The sequence below is a fragment of the Aulonocara sp. 'chitande type north' Nkhata Bay genome, linkage group LG3 (genome assembly GCF_057382095.1).
Source record: "Aulonocara sp. 'chitande type north' Nkhata Bay isolate Kocher_YH1m ecotype deep benthic linkage group LG3, A_spYH_male_GT1.1, whole genome shotgun sequence".
Taxonomy (NCBI): Eukaryota; Metazoa; Chordata; class Actinopteri; order Cichliformes; family Cichlidae; genus Aulonocara; species Aulonocara sp. 'chitande type north' Nkhata Bay.
The window spans coordinates 45,477,144-45,496,680 of record NC_141346.1 but is presented as its reverse complement, the minus strand read 5'-3'; the positions used below and the strand labels follow the sequence as shown (position 1 = coordinate 45,496,680).

At 44.2% G+C, this 19,537-nt stretch overlaps 1 protein-coding gene across 14 annotated transcripts in view; it reads left to right on the top strand.

The window, feature by feature from the left end:
* Window positions 1-735: 735 nt before the first annotated feature.
* LOC147335858 (adhesion G protein-coupled receptor L3) overlaps window positions 736-19,537 on the top strand; it is a 264,385-nt gene continuing 245,583 nt past the window's right edge. For 9 of the 14 annotated variants that reach the window (XM_086283022.1, XM_086283038.1, XM_086283063.1 and 6 more), the window contains exon 1: window positions 736-1,417. The gene's annotated coding sequence lies outside the window, so the exon portion shown is untranslated. The remainder of the gene's footprint in view (window positions 1,418-19,537) is intronic. The other 5 variants (XM_086283121.1, XM_086283081.1, XM_086283055.1 and 2 more) reach the window with 1 other exon arrangement.

Sequence of the window (19,537 nt, the reverse complement as noted above, 5' to 3'; positions counted from 1 at the left end):
CAGACACTGGTATTGGATGAGAAGGCCTGGCTTGCAGTCTTGCTCTAATTCATCCCAAAGGTGTTCAGTTGGGTTGGGGTCAGTACTCTGTGCAGGCCAGTGAACTTCTTCCACACCAAACTCGTTCATCCACGTCTTTATGGGCCTTGCTTTTTGCACTCTTGCACAGTCGTGTTGGAACAGGAAGGGGCTATTTCCAAACTTTTCTAACAAAGTAGGGACTTTGAAATAGCCCAAAATTTCTTGGTATGCTGAAGCACATTCTAACACCTGAATTCAATGATTTCAATGGGGGAGTGAATACTCTTGGCTATATAATATAAGTAAAGGGAACAGCTGGAGTTACATGGGATAAATATGTACCAGCCTCCAGCTAAGTCGTCTGAATTACTCTTCTTAATAATCACCTAAAATCTCCCCCCTTCTTTCTCTCCATTAAGCTTTTGATGGACACTTCTTACTCCAGTTATATTCTTAAAAATCGCTGAAGCTTCTGAGAGAGAAGCAGAGGATTTCTTTATAAATATTGCATTCACAGGCGCACACACAGAATGTAATATAACATAGGACTCCTTGCCAGCCTCAGGCGAGATATAGGTGGAGGGTTTTTTCTTCTTCCCCTTGCTTTGCAGGATGTTATCTCGTGTTTGCTGCTAGGTGGAGCCCGAGTACACGGCGAGAGCGGCAGTCCGCATCCGAGTTTTTCCTCTCACCTTTCACTGGCTCTCCAAAACCCCTTGGTCTCCGTACAGAATTACTCCCAGCCAGTGCGCGCAATTGGTTTGTCATAGTCGCAGAGAGCTCAGTTTTTCTGGACCCAAACAACTTAGCTTCTTTTTCTTTTTTCTTCTTCTTCACACTCCTCACCTCTTCCGTGGAGCTTTTCTCACAAGATACCCTCCCTTCCCTACCTCCTCTTGTCCCCACTCCTCATTTGCCCCCCACTTAAATTCATCTGGATACTCTTTTTTTTCTTCTATTTTAAATCGTGTGTTGGTGTGCGTGAGCGCATGGTGGCGAGAGGGGCTGCTGGCGTTTTTCAAGCTTTTTACGGGACGTGATGTAGCCTCCCCGCACACAGAAAGGACGCCTTGTGCCATAAAGGGATCTAAGGGGACAGTGTACCGTGGATGCAACGCGAGGAAGCCGCTGTTTCATCACTGGATAGTGGAGCAGCAGCGGCAGATAGAGGCGATTTTTACGGGGATATTGAACGGAGCGACAGGAGGCAACACTTTGGAATCGCTGCCCTCCTCTCTCCCTCTCTCTCTTCGACCCCCATCAAGTCTCTCTCTTTCCCCCACACACACAAACACACACTCGCTGTGCAGTAAAGGACTGTACCTGAAAAGACACTTGAAATTAACGCTGACTTTGAGGACGGAGTGCTATTTCCTCCGCCGTTTCTAAATGCGCGGTAAGTGTGACGCTCGTGTTTCTTCAAAATGCATTTGGCCGTCAGTTTGTGCGCATACCCGCCGCTGTCTTCAGATTTGGGGGGCTTCGGGGCGATGATGATGATGATGATGGGAGTGATGGTGATGATGATGATCCCCGTGAATGGACGCCCCCCTGCAGCGGTGCAGAAACGCTCTGTGTGATGTATAATGTCAACCTCGGCGTCCCCTCCACTCTTTAATTACTTTAGCCGGGCTATCGGTGCGTTCAGGTGCAATCAGCGCCCGTCAGATCGAAATTTGGAAATATGAAATTTCACCCCGTTTTATTTATTCGTGTATTTTTGGACTTATTAAACGTCCTGTTGGAGGGTTAAAGTGAGCTGGTTTCCATACCAATCAAAAGGCGCTTAAAACGACATGTAGTGCTTTCCCCCATTTGTTAAATGTCTTTTTAAATAAGTTGCATATCCGCTGCATTCCTATGAATGAAGTTTTCTTTTTCTTAGTTTCTTTGCCTCATGATTTAAGGAGGATGTCTCGCTGTGGTTTGAATGGGATGCAGCTGAGACGTGATTGCAAGGGCTGAAGGGTGTGTGTGTCTTTCAAAGATGCCCGAATAGGCCTGTGTTGTGTGAGGGTAGATGCAGTGGTGTGAGTGGTCTAAATATTTTATAATAGGTAGACTGTGCCTCAAGAGCGAAATATGCAGTTTATTGGCGTAGGCTGTGCGGGATCTTCATATACCTCCACTCTCAGTCAGCATGACTTGTTTACATTTTCTAAAAGTGTCAGTGTTTGCAGCTGAACGTGTGCTGCAGCGCGGGGAAATAAAACCAAACAAAGCAACAGCAACCACGCAAATAATGCACGGATTAATTTATGCATGCACGTAAAAAGAGAGAAAGGTGAGTCCTGAGCTGAAGGAAGCCGTGTTGCCCGGCGTCTGTGTGAGAGAAATGCAGGGTTGAGGTTGAGGGGGGGGCACTGCACCGAATTCTTTGATGTGAAGACAGCACACTGTCTTTCAACATCAGAATCAAAGCGGAAAAGGTAACTAAGCCCATCGCTTTGAATCGGATCAGAAGTTTTCTCATCGCTGCACAGTGACGCCCTTCATTTCCAATTCATCATTTAGAATATGGTTTGATTTTCTTCCTTCCTTCTTCTTCTACTTGTTCTATTTGATGCTGAATAATATAACAGCTGTGGCCTGTGGGGGTGATCTTTCATGAGTTTTTCAGCCAGGCTTTTGGCTTCTTGTACTTCAGAATTGTGACTAACTTCCACGCACCCCACCCCAGCCCTCCTAAAAACTCATTTTCAGGATGTCATTAACGCCGTTGTTGGCTGTATCCTTATCTGACAATTACATTCATTATGCCGGGGACTGCAGCACCATCTGTCATATAATCTCCATCGGTGAAAATGCCCCCAAGCAGGCGAGAAGCAGACATATGCACAGCGTGTGCACAGAAACGCACACAGTCAGTTTTCCTCTACCAACAATAAAAACTTTGCCTTCCTCCTCCAGGGGAAACTGGAGGGGACATCCGATGCTTTATGACTAAACCGCAATGTCAACTTGCACTTTGTTTTTCCACGTGTCTCATCGGTCTTGATTCAGCTAAACGTCGCTCCTTGCGGAATATAAACTAGGTTACATTTAACGTAACAGCGGCTGAACCCGACGTCCGGTGGGATACCTGACGGGACGGAGCTGTATGAAAATAAAATAATTCTTCCCTTGCTTTTCCCTGAGCTGCCGTCACGGTAGGAAAATGGAGCTTGACTCGAGCTGCCGCCTGATGTATTGATTGAATCGGTTACCTCGGGTAAGGGAACGCGGGGAGATGACGCCAGGTGGGGAGGGATGGACACAGAAACAGCCCTGCTGCACTGTCACTTCTTATGCTCTTAATTGTCTCTCAGCTATCTGCTATTATTTCCCCCCTAACCCTCTTTTTCCTAAGCTCTTAGAAATTAAATCAATTTTCTTTAATTTTATTTTATTTTTCCCGGGAATGATCACAACCCTTCACCTTGAAAACCACTGACATGACTCATTAGAGGCGGCGTGAGAGACAAATTCATGCATGCTTTTGTCTGCTGAGTGACTCACTCCATCGTGCTTTTTTTTTCTTTTTTCCTCACAGTGTGAGCCCAACACTTTGTGCTGGCACATATTTCTTCCTGTTGCATTGTATTACACTAATATGGGTTAATTCAGTGCCCTTGCTGGAAAGCTCCCCCCCTTCTCATTTTGTCGGATCTCTATGATGCCCCCATCCCCACCCTGTTTTTTTTAAAACTCCGCTGATGTTGTGTAGCTTTTCAGCAAGAGAATTTCTCTCCTTAGGCAGCTCCATTTATTTGATTTTCTTTTTCTTTTTCTTTTTCTTTCTTTTTGGACACAATTGCCAGTCGGGAGGAATCCAATTTCTTGTTGGCGTATGAATGGAGATATAGGCCTCTCAATTTTCTTCATAGGTTAGCTTATGCAGGCTCATATTATGTACAGCGAGGGCTTTTACTGGTGTATCAATTGGGGGGGGAAAAAACCCACTCTACTCTCCGGAGAGTTGCATTTGTCAACATCTTTTGTGATTTTGCATTCAAATTTAGGGCATTTTAACACAAACCAGAGCCACTGGTAAACATCTTCTAGTTGCAGTCAGCGAGGATTATATAAATATACCGATATATCGGTGCATCCCTGCTAGAAACAGGATTAAAAATGAAGTGCAAACTTTCTGGCTTTCAAGAAATCAATTAGACTCTAGAGATGCTGGACCTGTGCTGTAAAAGCTACCCCTCTGGTGGTAAGTTAAAACCAGCGATAAAGACTCCAAACGCTGTACTAATTGACCCTTATTTGAGAAGCACTACAGCAGAATCACTGAGTAAATGAATCCCTCTTTATTCTCTTACACAACTGCCTGTGGTGTAGTCGTCAGACTGAAACTGCAAACCTGAATAATGCTCAAGGTCACGTACTACATGCACAGCAGCAGAGGTCACAGTTATATTTTCTTTTCTTTGTTTCTTTATTTTTGCGCTCATACAAACAGTGCACAGTGGGACCAGAGCTCTGACTGTGATTTTCTTTTCATTTTGTACATTAGCGCTAATGGAGGAGAGGATTTATTTGTATTATTTATTTAGGAGAAATCGGAAGAGGTGGAGATGGCAAAACACAACACTTGTTTTTTTGGCAACTAGCAATTACTGTAGGGCTAGATGAGATTGTTTGCCTGGACCCAGACCTTTAAATCCATTGTCAAGCATTATCAAGCTGTCTGCTGCGACAGGGATATTTTAAACCGTCGGTGCTTGCTTGTTTTTGGCACCCCCGAGGCACGGCGACTGAACGGCAAACGGAGGAAGATCCTGAGCTGTTTGTACACGCTCGTCTCTTAAAACCCCGACACGACGCTATGTTGACATCAGTGTTAACTTAAAGTGATGTTAAATTCCAGGAGAATAGTTTGGTCTTTGGTGATTGGTTCAGTGGAGAAAAAAACACACACAAAAAAATCTCCTTCCCACACGGAAATCGGTAAGCGTTGGAGGCGCTGCCGGACTGGAAATGGAAACTGAGATTAACAAGTTGAGAGTTGTGTTTTCTGTCAGTCTAATGACTGCAGCTGTCCATTGTTTTGGGGCTCCTGGAGATACGACAAAATATCTGAAGCTTTAGAAAGCCTTGTGATTTTAAAACCGTGTTATCATCCAAGATGATGGCTGTGCTTTGATATTTGCTCATACTAAAAGTCTGGGGGCTTACTTACTGTACAGTACAGAAAGAGCCCTGCTGTACTGCCCACTGATATTTTTGCTATGTGCTATTTTTGGGGGGGGAAAGGTCCGAAAAGGCTATGAAGAGTAAATCTAGTGAGGAAAAGGTGCTCTTAGTCCAGAGTTCTGTGGGCTTGCTGAGGCTAACTGCTCCCCATGGAGCTCCCACTAGAATTACATGCCCTCATAAGCCTTCTGTGGTCATACTTGCACCACCAATAGGAAAGTTCAATTGATGTAATAAACAGCTGGGGGATAGCGCAGCAACATCTATAAGAACGAGCTGGGTGAAATCATGACAATGACAGTCATTGCACACCTTAGTAATAATTCTATTCAGCTTTATTTATGCAGTGCCAAATCCCAACAACAGTCATCTCAAGGTGTTTTATATTGTAAGGTAAAGACCCTACAGTAACAGAAAAAACTCCCACTGTGAGGAAGCACTTGGAGACAGCGGGAAGGAAAATCTCCCTTTTTAACAGGAAGAAGCCTCCAGAAGAATCAGGCTCGTGGAGGGATGGCCATCTGTTGACAGGCTGGAGATGAGGGGAGGGAGACAGGACAAAGACACACTGTGGGACAAAGAGCCTGAGTTTACACCTGGCTAGTACTAGGTTAAGCCTTCATAACTGCCTTCATTCTCACAGCATGGAGTCAACAAGGTGCTGCGAATATTCCTCAGATATTTTGGTCCGTGTTGACATGAAAATGACAGCAAATCTACGAGGCATCCCAAAAGATCTCTATCAGACTGAGATCTGGTGACTCGATGTTATGTTCAAGGAAACAGTTTCTGCAGTCATGGAGGGATAGGCATGATCAGCAACAGCATTCAGGTGACGGCAGGATTTCAACAATTTGATTGGTACAAGTAGGTCCAGAGTTTCAGCTGCTCCAACAGTACAGATTTTACACCTGATGGTTTTCCTGATGTAACCATCCCGTTTATCCTAACTTTTGAGCCGCACTAGGAAGTGCACTAGCTAGTGAACCCCACCTGAGGCTGGATTTATATCTCCTGGTCTCAAATCAGAGGTCTTTCGCATGTAAGGCAAATGTGTTAGCATGGAGACAGCATGGAGGAACACCCTAAAGTACTTAAAGTGTGTCAGGAAATTATCCCCCCACACCATTGAACCACCAACACCAGCCTCAACCGATGGAGCCATGCTTTCATGTTGTTTACGTCCAAATTCTGACGTTACCATCCGAATGTCATAGCAAAACTCGAGACTCATCAGTCCAGGCAGCGTTTTTCCAGTCTTTTCTGTTGTTAGCTGGTAGGAGGGTCACATGTAGCCCATCTGGTTTCAAACCACAGATGCACTAAATGGTTAATTAGATGAACATATAGTGTAATTAGCAACACTTGGTTCTTTGGACTGCTGGTCAGCACTGATTCTGCAGCTTTTGTATGCAGGTTGACACAGATGTTTGAAGAGTATACCTTTTTTCCTACCTATCATAAGCATAACTCAGAACTGCATAAAATCCATGACAAGTGTGTTTTTTAAAATAAGGACACTACAGAAGAAGAGCTTTCTGAATTCTCATAAAGGCTGTCTAAGTGATGGATTTAAAAAACCTATTTTGCAGTCGAATGATTGTTTATCCCTGCGGCTGGATGCTGACGTGCTAAGCATCACACGAACATCTTCAGGGAGTTTTGTATTTGGTGGCTGATTTTTCTCCTGTGTGTTTTAAATGATAGGTAGCTGTGTCTCCTGTATAATCCTATAAACACACATATGTAGTCTAGATACAGTTTCCAAATGTGCAGGGTTTTTTTGTCTTTACTTTATTTAAACCTGTTTCCTTTAAAAGTAAATAAAGAAATCACCAGCTGGCCACCCGCTGGAGCGGATTCACATTCCTCAGGGCTCTTGGTTTTTCAAACGTCCCCAAGACTGGAGTTATCATGCTGTTAGGAGTGAGACAGGTCAGTCTGCTGGGGCCCTTTCTCTGTCAGGAATGTCACACAAGAAGAAAAGCAAAGGCTGAAAAAAAAAAAAAAAGGAGGCACATGGCCACGGAAAGGTCCTTGAGGTCCGTGCCTCTCAACACTTTAGCTGTCCTGTCTCATAAAGAGCTTGGACACAAAGGTTTTGACACAAGCTTTCACAACCCCATGAACACTAAACTGTAGGAAATGGGGTTAGAGTTGAAATGGAGACTTCAGCTGGTGCTCGATGGAAAGGACGGACAATTAGTTCCCTGATTCTGCGTAGCTGTGGAGACAGTGACCCCGGTGTTTGAGAGCATTTTAGATGCCTTTTAAAATGCCGCTATAGTTGTAGGATGCAGGGAAATGCATCAATATTTGTTACGTCAAGAGCAAAGTTTTAGCAGAGGTTACTCGAGGAAGGGTTTGAACGCAAGGCATCAATATTATCTTTTTTGTGTATTTATTGCAGTGTAGAAACATAACACTTTTACCATTTTTTTTAGATATATAGTAAAATACATGTCAGAAAAACACAGGGTGAGGCAAAAACATCTATTTCTGGATTAGTGAGTTCATCTGGTATTTAGTAAACCCGACCAATTTTCCAACAATGCACCTGTAGTAGCATCATTTTCTGATTTCTCAGGATATTTTGCAGTTTCCCTACATAGAAACTTTGCTTATGTGGGTGTTAATATAGCTGGGTGGTCTGCCTCAGTGTCTTTGGCAAATTATCTTAGAGAACAGTGCAAGCTGGTTCATGTGCTGCTGTTGATAACTCTGTCACAACGTAGGCCTGCTTATATTTCCACAGGAGCACCCTTTCATAGTATTATTTGCTAAATTGTATAGAAAAGAGTGGGTGGGCACGCCCCCGTTCATCCGGTGAATAGGAAAAGGACGTTGAGCAGTTCTTAGGTAGGCAGAAGATCACCGGTTGCATGTGAATTCGACTGTTGCTTCAGTGTTGCTTCCGCTCCCGCACTGGCGGAACACCCCAGTCTTCGGCTGTGCTTTGAATTGCCCTGGCATGTCACATTAATTTATGCATTCAATTTTAATAAAGGCCTGCAAGGCTGGTTCGCTGTCAAGCTCGAGTTTATACGTTACCGTGACCGGTGTCAGTGCGCTTTAAAAAATTCTTATGTTTTTCAGACTGCAGTTTTAATTATCTGCAAGCCAACCCTGCACCCTTAATTTGACACTTAGTTAAGTTGTCCCTGGGGGGGTCAAAACACTTAGCAGGCACATTTTAACACTCAACAACCTCTGCAGGCAGAGATACAAAGACTGCATGACAAGAAGGCGCGAGCACAAAACATTTACTAGCTTCCGCAGATATAAATGCAGAATGCGTGCTTTCTGTTTTTCTTGTAATGCTTGCAGATAAGAGCGGCTGCAGTACATGACCACTGAACAGCAGAAGAGTCCAATCAGTCGCTACTTACTTGATGAAGTAAGCACTCACTGGATCTGTATCTCCATAAAAAGCGGTTTCTCGTACGGCGCTGTTAACACGAGGCCCACGATGGCAGACCCGGACCGGGGAAAATGAAGGTTTAAGAGGGAGGGGGAAAAAGGATAGATTCTCGTCTGGAGTGCAGATATGGACCCAAAAATGTCAACTTAGCATTTAAAGCAAGCCAAGCCACTCTTACGACCCTGTCGGTGGTGTTAAAAGGTATCCAAAAGCTATCAAACTGACAAAGCCTGACGGAGCCGCAGTACATCAGCCTCTTTACTACTCTGTAAAATCTGATACATTTGTCTATGTGCATTTTATAGTATAGCACCAAAGTTTTTTTGCTACTATATCGATAGCTTTCTTTTGTTCTGAAGTCCCCTCCTCAACCCCTTCCTTTGTGAACTTTAGACGAGGGAAGAGGATTTCAAACAAAGATGCAATGCTTCTCTGAGACCGAAGCCCTAAAAGAAGTTAATTTATGGCCTGTTTGGGAGGCAGGTTTGGGCTTGAATACATAATAAGGTAGTGCACCTGCAGCCGCATACAAATGAATGGAAATGGACGGTTAGTATTTACGCCTCCCTAAACCATCGGGACCTCCTGATCTGACCACTAATTGGCCAGCAAAGAGAGATGAAGATAGCTTCCTTGTTCTCTGGCTGCTGTATCTGCAAATATCAGGTGCAGATTTGCACATAACAACTTAGCCCCCCTCTCAGTCTAGCCATTTGAATAAAAAGGGGTATCGCTAAATGGTTGGTTGCATTCATGTTTTTTGATGATGAATCAAGAAATAAACCAGGAAGTGATATAAAATTAACAATACAGTCGTTCCTCGTTTATCGCGGGAGTTACATTTTAAAAATAATAGGTGAAATCTGCAAAGTAGCCAAGTTCAAACCTTTGTCCAGTATTATATTACAATCCGAAAAATACGTTAACTTGTACCTTCCTTTAGCATGTCCAGAAGTCCTACTTTTTGTGCAATGGTTAGCATCTTCCACTGCCTTTTGGGTGCTACCGCAGGTGCCTTTGATGGTGCAAAACGTTTCGTAGACATTGTTGTGTTTGTTGAGGAGAAAACTTACAAACATGCGGTACAGCACTTCGGAGTCGCACTGCTAGCGATCGAAGATTTTTGTAAAGTTGCCAAGCTGACCCCATTCTGTACTGTACAGGAGACACGGCACAGAGGAGATTGTTTGACGGTGGTCTACAGCCGATTGGGACGCAGAACGCAATACACTGTAATAAAAAAAAGCAAAAAAATCCGCGAAACAGTCAGGCCGCGAAAGGTGAACCGCGTTATATCGAGGGACAACTGTACTCGTCTCTTGAATCCGTCCTGCAGTGTTAGAAAGCGAACCCTGGTGCTTTGACAGTCCTCTCTGAGTCAACTTGGCGACAGACTTTGCGTTGATGGGAAAAGACCCCTGTGCTCAGTAAGGGACATCGGTTTGCCATGACCGGCTTGAGGAGTGAGGAAAAAAAGACAAAAGAGAATGAGGATGTATGCGGAGAAGTACTCAAGGAGTTTATGGCAGCGAGGATTAAAGTCCAGCCCTGAGGATGGTCTGAAGCTTGTTTTTAAAGGTAAAGAAGGTGTCTGCCTCCTGAATCCAACCTGGGAGCTTGTCCCACAGAAAAAGACCCTGATAGCTAAAGGTGCTTCCGCCAACTCTAGAAGTACCACAAGTAATTGGGACCTCTGGGCACAGACGTGTACATGTGCCATTTAAACGATGTCGAGTTTGGGTTGTTTCGTCTCCTTAAGCTCTCTGTTTGTAGCTGTTTTGAGCTTCTTTGTTGTGAGGCACTGAATCGCCTGCCCGCCTGGCACAGACGAACCCTCCGACCCTCGGGTCCTCGGGCTCAAGGCTAGTATGCCGGTTCAGGTATCTATCCACGCTTCAGTTCAACATCTTTGAAAAGATCCGAGCAAACTGAAAAACATAAATTTTAATAGTGTTACGCTGTTATCTGTGGGTTCTAAAAAAATCCATTATAACATTTTTTTTTCTGACATGCTTTCAGTTCAAAAGAGCTTGTAATTGAACACAAAACATGAATGCCTCGCAGAAATGTGCATTACAATATCCTGCTTAATGTTTTTAAATTAAAATACCATTTCTCCATTCATACCTGATAAGATTTCCTGAGAGCAGACGCTATTTTTTTTCTTTGAAGGCAGATAATTAAAGTGTTTTCATACACGTGGATAGCTCCGCGCTGAAAGATTTATGCTTCTATCGCACGAGGGTCGTTTTCTCTTTTTCTTAATTAAGAGAGGGCATATTTGTCATTTATTAAACCAAGGTGAATTCGTGGAGTTCATCAAAACCTCATTCCATTTGCAACTTCAAAATGTATTGCAGCATTTTAGCGTCTCCTCTCTGAGCTTGTGACTTAAATTGATTTTTTCCTAATCGATGGCACGGGATTGGGTTTAGGAGCGTGGGAGTAGGAGGGGGCCGGCGCTGCACCTCAGCCAGCAGCTTCCTCGGCGGCAGCCCCCCTTTTTTTGTTTTTGTTTTTTTTATTCCCGTCTTTATGAAGCTTTGCTCGCAGGGAATGGCGCATTTTAAATGTGCGCACCTGCAAATCCCCACTTCATCTCAGGTTGGTGTAATGACAGCAGAACTGTGTATCTACTGGCAAATATAAACTTCCCTGCCAGCCCTTTGTCACCTCTGGAATGGAGATGACTGAATTGATGCACCGCCCCAATGGAGCAAAACCGTTTAAATGACAACACATTTTTGTCTCACCTTGAACCTAATTGACTGCCTGAAAGCTGGCGTTTGAAAAGTGCTGACAGCGTGACTCTTCTTGTTTGGAAACGGTAGCTATTGACAGCGCCTGTTCTGTGTTGTTTTCCGACTTCCTGTCACACAGGCATCTGTATTTCATATTCACAAGTGAGAATGCATTGTGCCTTCGGAAATAAAAGGTTTTGTGCTTTGCGGATGGTTCATTCCAGACATAGAAGGCTCATGTTATGGGCTTGATGTCGGTAGGCATTAGTATGTATCACATTCCTGCAGGAAGGAGAAGAGCAAATGTAGCCTAACTATTCGAGGTCCAATTAAAAAATGCAGAATATTATTTAGCCACTTTTTTTCTCTTCTTTGCAGTCTAGTTATTATTTCAAGAGGTGCTTGTTAACAAGACACCTGATGACAAGTAGGTTGATGACCCAGGTGTCCACCGGGGTCTCTGTCAGTCATGACAGCTCAGTGACTGGGTAACAGTTATGCTGTCACTGTAAAAAAAACAGCCACTCCCGTCCTCCTCTGATTCCACTCGTACATTGGTCTCGCCTGTGTGATGTTGAGCTGCCTTGGCGAAATGGTGGCAACAGTGGGATTTCTTAGAAGGGAGCCACAAGACTGTAATCAGTCATTATGTCAGAAGCGAGCCCCATGAGCCCCGCTCCGGCTCATTCAGCCAAATAATAAGCAGCAGATAACGGCACTGGCGTGCAGGCAGGAACAGAGCCCCCGTGGGCTACGAGCTGGAGAAACGGGGGTCTTTTGCTTGTCGCCTGCATGCGCAGAGACCTCACCTCGGTTCGAGAGCCGTATCGGGCGTTTTATGTGGCGTGCAGAATTTTTCACCCCTCTCTTCTGTTACGAGCAAACACATCTCGGGGGTCCTAATAGGCGACGTGTGCGATCAGTTAAGAAATCGACACTTTGTGTCCCTTTTGGTAATTTTCAGCATTTCGCCTAACGACTGCAAGTAGAAATGTGACTTTTTAGCTGCGATGTGGCTAAAAACGCAGAGCAAAAATGTTTTCCTTCTTAGTTAAGTTCTTATTTCAGATGTAGTACTACAGATTGTGCACACAGATGAATTTAAACGATGTTGTTTCCTCACGTAATCCAGTCTTTTTGTAATACTTCTTAATGCAGTACATTGAAAGCCTGATTCTGTCCTGATGGAGGCTGGTTGGAGACACAAATACCAGAAGCAATAAAGAAAATAAGCCCAGTAGGGTTGGGTCCCCCCCTCCCTTTCTCTTTACCCGACAATGTTTGATTTCTATTATTTTTGTATTTAAAATACACATTGGATTATTGCCAGTAAACCAACCTAAACGCAGCCACAGATGGCATCCATAAAGCCGTTTTTGTTTAGTTGTTTTCCAACGTGCAATTTCTCAAATGCCACCACAGGACTGCAGACTATGTGATATTGAATGATGAAACAGCCTCCCTCCCCCCTCCTCTTCGTAAGCCCAGATCGCTTCAGCCCCCCCCCCCACCCTCTCGGAGTTTTGTCATTCCATAACAAGGGTCACAGGCTCCCATTGTCTCATGCTCTAACATTCCTCAGCATGGTAGTATTGACTGGTTCTGCTGGGTGAGCGGTGCCATATAACATCCATACATCACGGGGAAGGCAGACTGACAGACAGTGGGAGTTGAGATGTCAGATCGGCCTCTCCAGGCAAATGACATCCACTCCCCTTCCTGCTCTCCACAGTGATTCTCTATCTTCTGACAGTGTGCGCTAGTTGCGAGCACCGAACCTTCCCCACATCCCCTCCACTTCTCTGTTCCTCGCGAGAACACTTGACATGCTTATGATATAAATTTTTCTTAAGGGTGGATGGCAGAGGAATAATGCTCCCTCCAATTAATGCGTTTGAAGCTGTTCAGAACATACAGTCATGCAAAGATGGAAACGTTATTTGTTCACTGACTTCCACATCATAATTGGTTCACTACCCTGTGCATGCAAAGATTGATAGCTAGATTAATCTCATCAAAATGTTAAGCTTTTATAATCTTCTCATGGACCCCTTTTAACCCTCTCATACATAATAAATGCAGCTAAAAGTCAGGTTGACATGGAGCAAATAGCTTAACACAGTAAGCATGCTAGTCCTGCTTGGGGAAATTGTGAAACTGCAGACAACTGAGTTAACTCGGGTCAATGTAGGTCAACCCTTTGTGGAATTCATTTTGCCCTTAATGATTAATAAGGTAGTAGTTATTGCTTTGGAAGCAATCAGTGGAATGCTGGAGCTCGGCAGTCATCTGTAATCCTGTTTTATTGCACCTGCTGTTGTCTTTTTCTAATATTTCTGTGTGCTGTGCAGTTTCCGCTAATGAACAAGCCGTCATCGATCGGTATGGACAACAAGGATCACCTTGTTCTGCCGTTGCCCGATTGTTCAATCCCGAAGCGTTTTTGTCTCGTCTTGAAGAGACAATCCGCCCCTTTTGACAGCGCCAAACCAAAGGTCCATTTAGCGTGAGTTGTGCTGTCACTCATGAGCGCTCTGAAAGGTTAGGCTCCTGTAATCTTGTTTATGTTTTTGGTCAGTAGTAAGCCTCCCTAAGCCAGCTTTGTGTCAAACACAGCTGGAGAGGCCTTTGCAATTGCAGCAGTGCAGAAATAATTGGTCCAGCAGCTTGGATGCAGCCATGACACACAGGTAATTTGGTAATTTCTGTCTCTCAGCTGGTGTTATCAGTGTTGGACGCCGCGTGTAAATAAAAAAAATTAGCTTCACACTTTTTCTGTCGCTTTGATAGGAATTAAACACGACAAACAAGGTTTTGCGGGTTTTCCGATTGCTTTCTGAGGTCACAGATTCCTGTTGTGATAATAATACAGGAGTTAAAATGAAGCAGCTAATATCATCAGTGTCTCGACCTCTTTTTCCATTTCTTGGTGCTGTTGTACACATCCAGTCACCAAACAGCTGGACGATAACCAACCTTCAATAATGACGGGTCCTTCATACGTGATGCCATGACATTCCTGTGGGAAGCCTTTTTCCCCTTTGAATTTAGTCCTGATGACTTGGAGCAGGATACATCCAGCTGATGGAGAAATTTGGATTGGAATGTCCATAGAAACCACTTTTAATTATACTGGCAGTAAAGGTTGAAACTGAGTTGGAATGAAGTGCTTTTTGTGCATCGATTTTTTCGCCCTGCATCTCCAGACGCCTCTGAGGGAGGCAGAGACAATTGTAACCTTCGCTATCGCTGCACTGCAGACAAACAAGGTGGGCTTCGTGTATGACTTTCCTGCTTCTTTTTCTTTTTTAATACAATAAGAGCATGCACATCAAACAATGCTTTTTATCCAATTAGGGAGTACAACTGAATTGAAAAGGAACTCAGGTCTGGAAAGATGCCACCTGAGCACTTTATCTCGATGGGGTTTTGATGATTTTTGTGATCTGTTTTGACATCTGACAAAGTTTGGCCAACCGTTCGTGGGGATTTTTGTAACTTGGATGACAACGTGTGACAAAGCTTGTGGATGGATCCCTCGAGTTCTTTCTGCACGTTTACCCTGAGGATTCGTGCCCATTTCAGACACGGCGTCTGGTGATCTCACCTGGGTATCTGGAGAGTTACTGCCACCTTGAGTGCCCTCGGGTTCTCGTAGGAGTCCTGTCCGACTCAGCTGTGGTACACGACTCTAAAAAGAGCTTTTACGTCGGAGTCAGACGACAAGTGTATCTTTTGTTTGCCTGTTTTCAGATGACGCTTCCTCCTGTTTTCTTGAGAACTTTTCCCGACCGCGAGCTTTGCACAGTCACACCAACAGATGCGGCAATTCGTCATGCATAAGAAACCCCACTCTGGCAGCCATCTGTCTGGTTGTGTCTGTTACCATGCACCGGCAGTTTGTTTTCATATACAATTTTAATGGAATTCAAAATATGCTGAACCAATCTTACGACCTACAAGCCTTGTTTTAAAATTTCATTCTCGACCTATGCGTAACCCATGTAACTGAAACCGAGAAAGATGCTGACAGTCAACAGTTTCTGAGACCTGTGGAAAGCTTTGCCATTTGGTGTCTCGCTATCCTGTTACCTCAGCTGCGTGGATGGAACAAGTTATCACGCCCAGTTAAAATGTCGTCTGGTCCACAAACCCGATTCCTGGAGGACCAGCATCTTTCCTTATATTTCGCACGGACCAGCAGCTAGTCCGTCTCAGACATATTTTAGGCAAGAGCTGCCTGGGCTGAGTGAACACTTCATATTTAGGGCACTTAATGCCAACCACTCACTTCCTGTGAAGTCCGTGGAAAATTAATCGGCCATCACGAAAACTCTGTAGTTAGGAGTTGTGCAGTGTTACAGCAGAACTAGGGCCTGACCCATATTATCTGCTGATTTTAGCTATTTGCCAATTTCAGTCGTTTTAGGGGTATGTTGGCGACATGCGTTTGTAACACCATAAACACAAGTTGACATATAGGTATATATAGTCCAATATAGCTGATTTTTAACTTATTAAATATTGGTATTAAATGGTAAATGGACTAGTTCTTATATAGCGCTTTTCCACTCTTCTGAGCACTCAAAGCGCTTTACACAACTTGTGCATTCACCCATTCACACAAGCACAACTGACATTCACACACATTCATACTCCGATGGATGCATCGGAGAGCAATTTCGGGTTAGTATCTTGCCCAAGGATATTTGGCATGCAGACAAGGGGAAGCCGGGAATCGAACCACCAACCTTCCGATCAGTAGATGACCTGCTCTACCACCTGAGCTACAGCCACCCATGGTCGTAGTTTAAGAAGGATTACGGTTAATGAAAGGGAAATTGCAGGTCTGTGGCTGGAGGTGAAATGTTGTCTTTAATTGATAAAGTCAGATATCCAACACAACCATCCAACCATCTATAGTTGTAAACCTATAGATACAAAAAACTAATCTTAACACCACATTTGTCGCTATTCCATATTCACTTCATTGTACAATTATTATCACATTATAATAATAAATAAAAGGGTAAAATGTACTAATTTGAAATGTGAGCACATTGGAAGAACTCGTGAAACTCTGGAACATTGGATAGTTATACAATGCTATTTCTTTTTAAAGTATTTTAATTTAAATGTTCAGTAATTTATTTTGGCTAACTTTGCACCTGGCAGCTATTACATGTTTCGTAGTTATGGGAAATGAACTTTCATGAAGGATGAATACTTGGTTATGTCGGAACGCTTTTGGGGCAAGACAATTAAAACACATGGTCGTAGTTTAAGAAGGATTACGGTTAATGAAAGGGAAATTGCAGGTCTGTGGCTGGAGGTGAAATGTTGTCTTTAATTGATAAAGTCAGATATCCAACACAACCATCCACCAAGCAAACGGCAAACACTTCGTTGTGCACTGAGGATATTTGGCTAAACCAGATGCAGTGTTTGCTTTTTTTGCATTTACCGAAAACAGGTAGATATGGCACATGTGCTGCCTGCATCAAAGAGCAGCTTTTACATCAGTATGTCTTCAGTTTGCGATTGAACAGATTGCTGCTCACGTCCATGATATTTTCTTGTTTCTTGTCAGTGACAGTCTGGCATTACAGGTGGGTTTTGGGGAGGAGGGGTTAAAGGCACTTTTAGATTGTATTGTAAAGGTTATCCTTGTTTTGTTCAATACCCCGTAGAGAAAATGCATGTAAGGTAGAGAATCGGTGCCGCCCTGTCTTCTAACTTTTTTTTTGCCCAGACTAGCAACTGGTTTTTTTTTTTTCTTCATTTCACTGAATCCAGTCACATTTGGTCTTTGCAGGTGGCCTGATGAAAACTTGGAGCTTATCTCCTCCTGTGCTGGCGAAGAATTAAACCTGTTTCTACAGCCCATATAGTAAGATAAAACAGTCCATCGCCACATGGTACCGCAGAAGCATGGAATAGAAATAGTAATAGAAAAATGCTCATCATTATTTGCTGGGCTTTTTCTCCCCTCAGGGCTATATGTTTAATATGACCCTACAAATGTGATTTAGCTGGCAGGTAGCCTTGGGACTCGGAGGAAGAGACCTTTGCCGCTCAGTACGTGGCAACATTGTATCTAGGTTAAGGTTATCGGCTGATAGTGGATATTTTGAGCAGCAGAGGAAATCTTACAGAAGAGGCGCGTTATCGGGAGTTGAGGGGTTTTAGCTTTGCACGAAGGACAAACAGCACATACAACAAAAACCTTTCAAACTCGCTGGTTACTTTCCCGTTCTCTGTGATAATTTGCCGTTTGATCCCTTCACAGCACCTACCCGCATCTTCCGTGTAAAACGTTGTGTTGCCGAGCATCAAATTCCAAAGACGTGTTTTCCGTCAACTCTCATCCCACCCCGTCTATATTCATCCCCGATTCAATTACTTTTTTGGATTCAGCGGAGACTCGTTCTATGCTATATTGCTCTCCGATGCGTTTTGCCACCCCACAGATTTATGTCGGAGCTGAAGGATGGCTGTCCAATTTTCTGCATGGATAGCAGTGCTGGTGGCATTGTGTCTGTGTGCGCGCGTGAGCGTGCGAGCGTTTTAAAAGCTCTTGTCAGATGTGCGTTAAAGACGTATGGACCACACTGTCGTGCGATTCTTCCGCGCGTTGCCCATTTCTGTCACATCCTGCCGTTAGCTTGTGTATCACAGTGGTTTGTCATGCGAGTTGCTTTGATCTGTCTGTGTACGCGTGCGCGCTGGTGTGCGTTGTGCTGTCACTTTGGTCCTCCTTGTAAATAAGGCGAGAACGCCGAGCTGGAAATGAGTCAAAGCACTTACATTAGTTGTTGAAGTGTTTTGGAGAGTAACTGATGGTGTACGTTGGACTTTAGGCCTTGCTGCATATTGTGGATGGATGAAATGGAAATCAAACTGTGCTATATTATGATGAAGTGTACAACTGCGCACTTGTCCCAGTGCAGATTAAACCATCTGCTTGTGACTTTCTGACTGCTCCCCGTGTGACCTGAGACTGTGCAACGAACATCAAAAAACATGAAAAACATGAAATGCAACTGCACAAACAAGCACTTTCTGTATTCCTTTGGTAATTCCTCAGCTATTGTGTTCATTTCCACCTCGATATGTTTATTAGTGGACTCGAGTTGCTTCTTATTTACGTGACACCTTTCTGGACACGCACACCTACTCTGAAGGGTCTCGGTGCAGTTATTTTGGTCCTCACTTGAGTCCAATTACTGTGGTTACATGTGCACATAGAGGAGGAGTGAGGAGTGTTTGTCCTCTGGGCCTCACCTGTAGGGTGTAGAACCGCTGCCTAAAAGGAGCTGTTTTAGCTCCCGTCCCCCTCCTTTTATCTAACGTTCATCAAATTGATCAAAAGGTTTCCACAGCAGGTAGGTGGGACACCCGCTGTGGGAGATAGCCATATTGGGAATATCCACTCTCACTGACATCATACAGAACCAAGCGAAGAAAACCTGTCAGAAGCCGCTTTTGGAGCATTTAGACCCTGAGCTTTTGTTTAAGATGGCTACATTGTTACATAAATAAAGACAAGGCTCACATGCCCACTTTATTCATCCACACAGAGACCTGTTGGTCCACATTAAACCCAGTTTTTAGCTCGAGGAGTCAAAGTTATCAGCGCAGAAACTGTAGACAACCTCAATCTGTCACATATCAGTGGACAGCTCCCCAGCGTGAGGTCACACAGCCCATTACTGCGGCGATGCCATTATGTCTTTCTCTGTAGTCAGAGTGAAAGGTTGCCGTGCCCCCGGATGACCACCCCCACCTCACAGGGGTCCTGTGATATCTCGGTTGTCTCCTTCCAGGCCTGAATGGGCACATTGTGCTGCCGCCCGCTGCTGTTCTGCAGACCACTAGGTTCCTTCACACACACCTGTCAAGCCATGTCCTCGGCGCCTTGGGTACTGCGGCACTCCACAGCCACCCCCTCCTTCCAGCACACACATGATCGCTGAACCTTTGCACACCCGTAGAAACACACGCACGCACACATCCGAAAAGCAGTGATACATGAACAAATAATCACTTGGACCTATGTAAAGACGCGGGCGTGTATACACAGAGACACACACAATTGAATTTCGCCTAAACACAGAGCATGCATGCATTCACATGGAGCAGCACCCAACAAACACACACACACACCGTTATA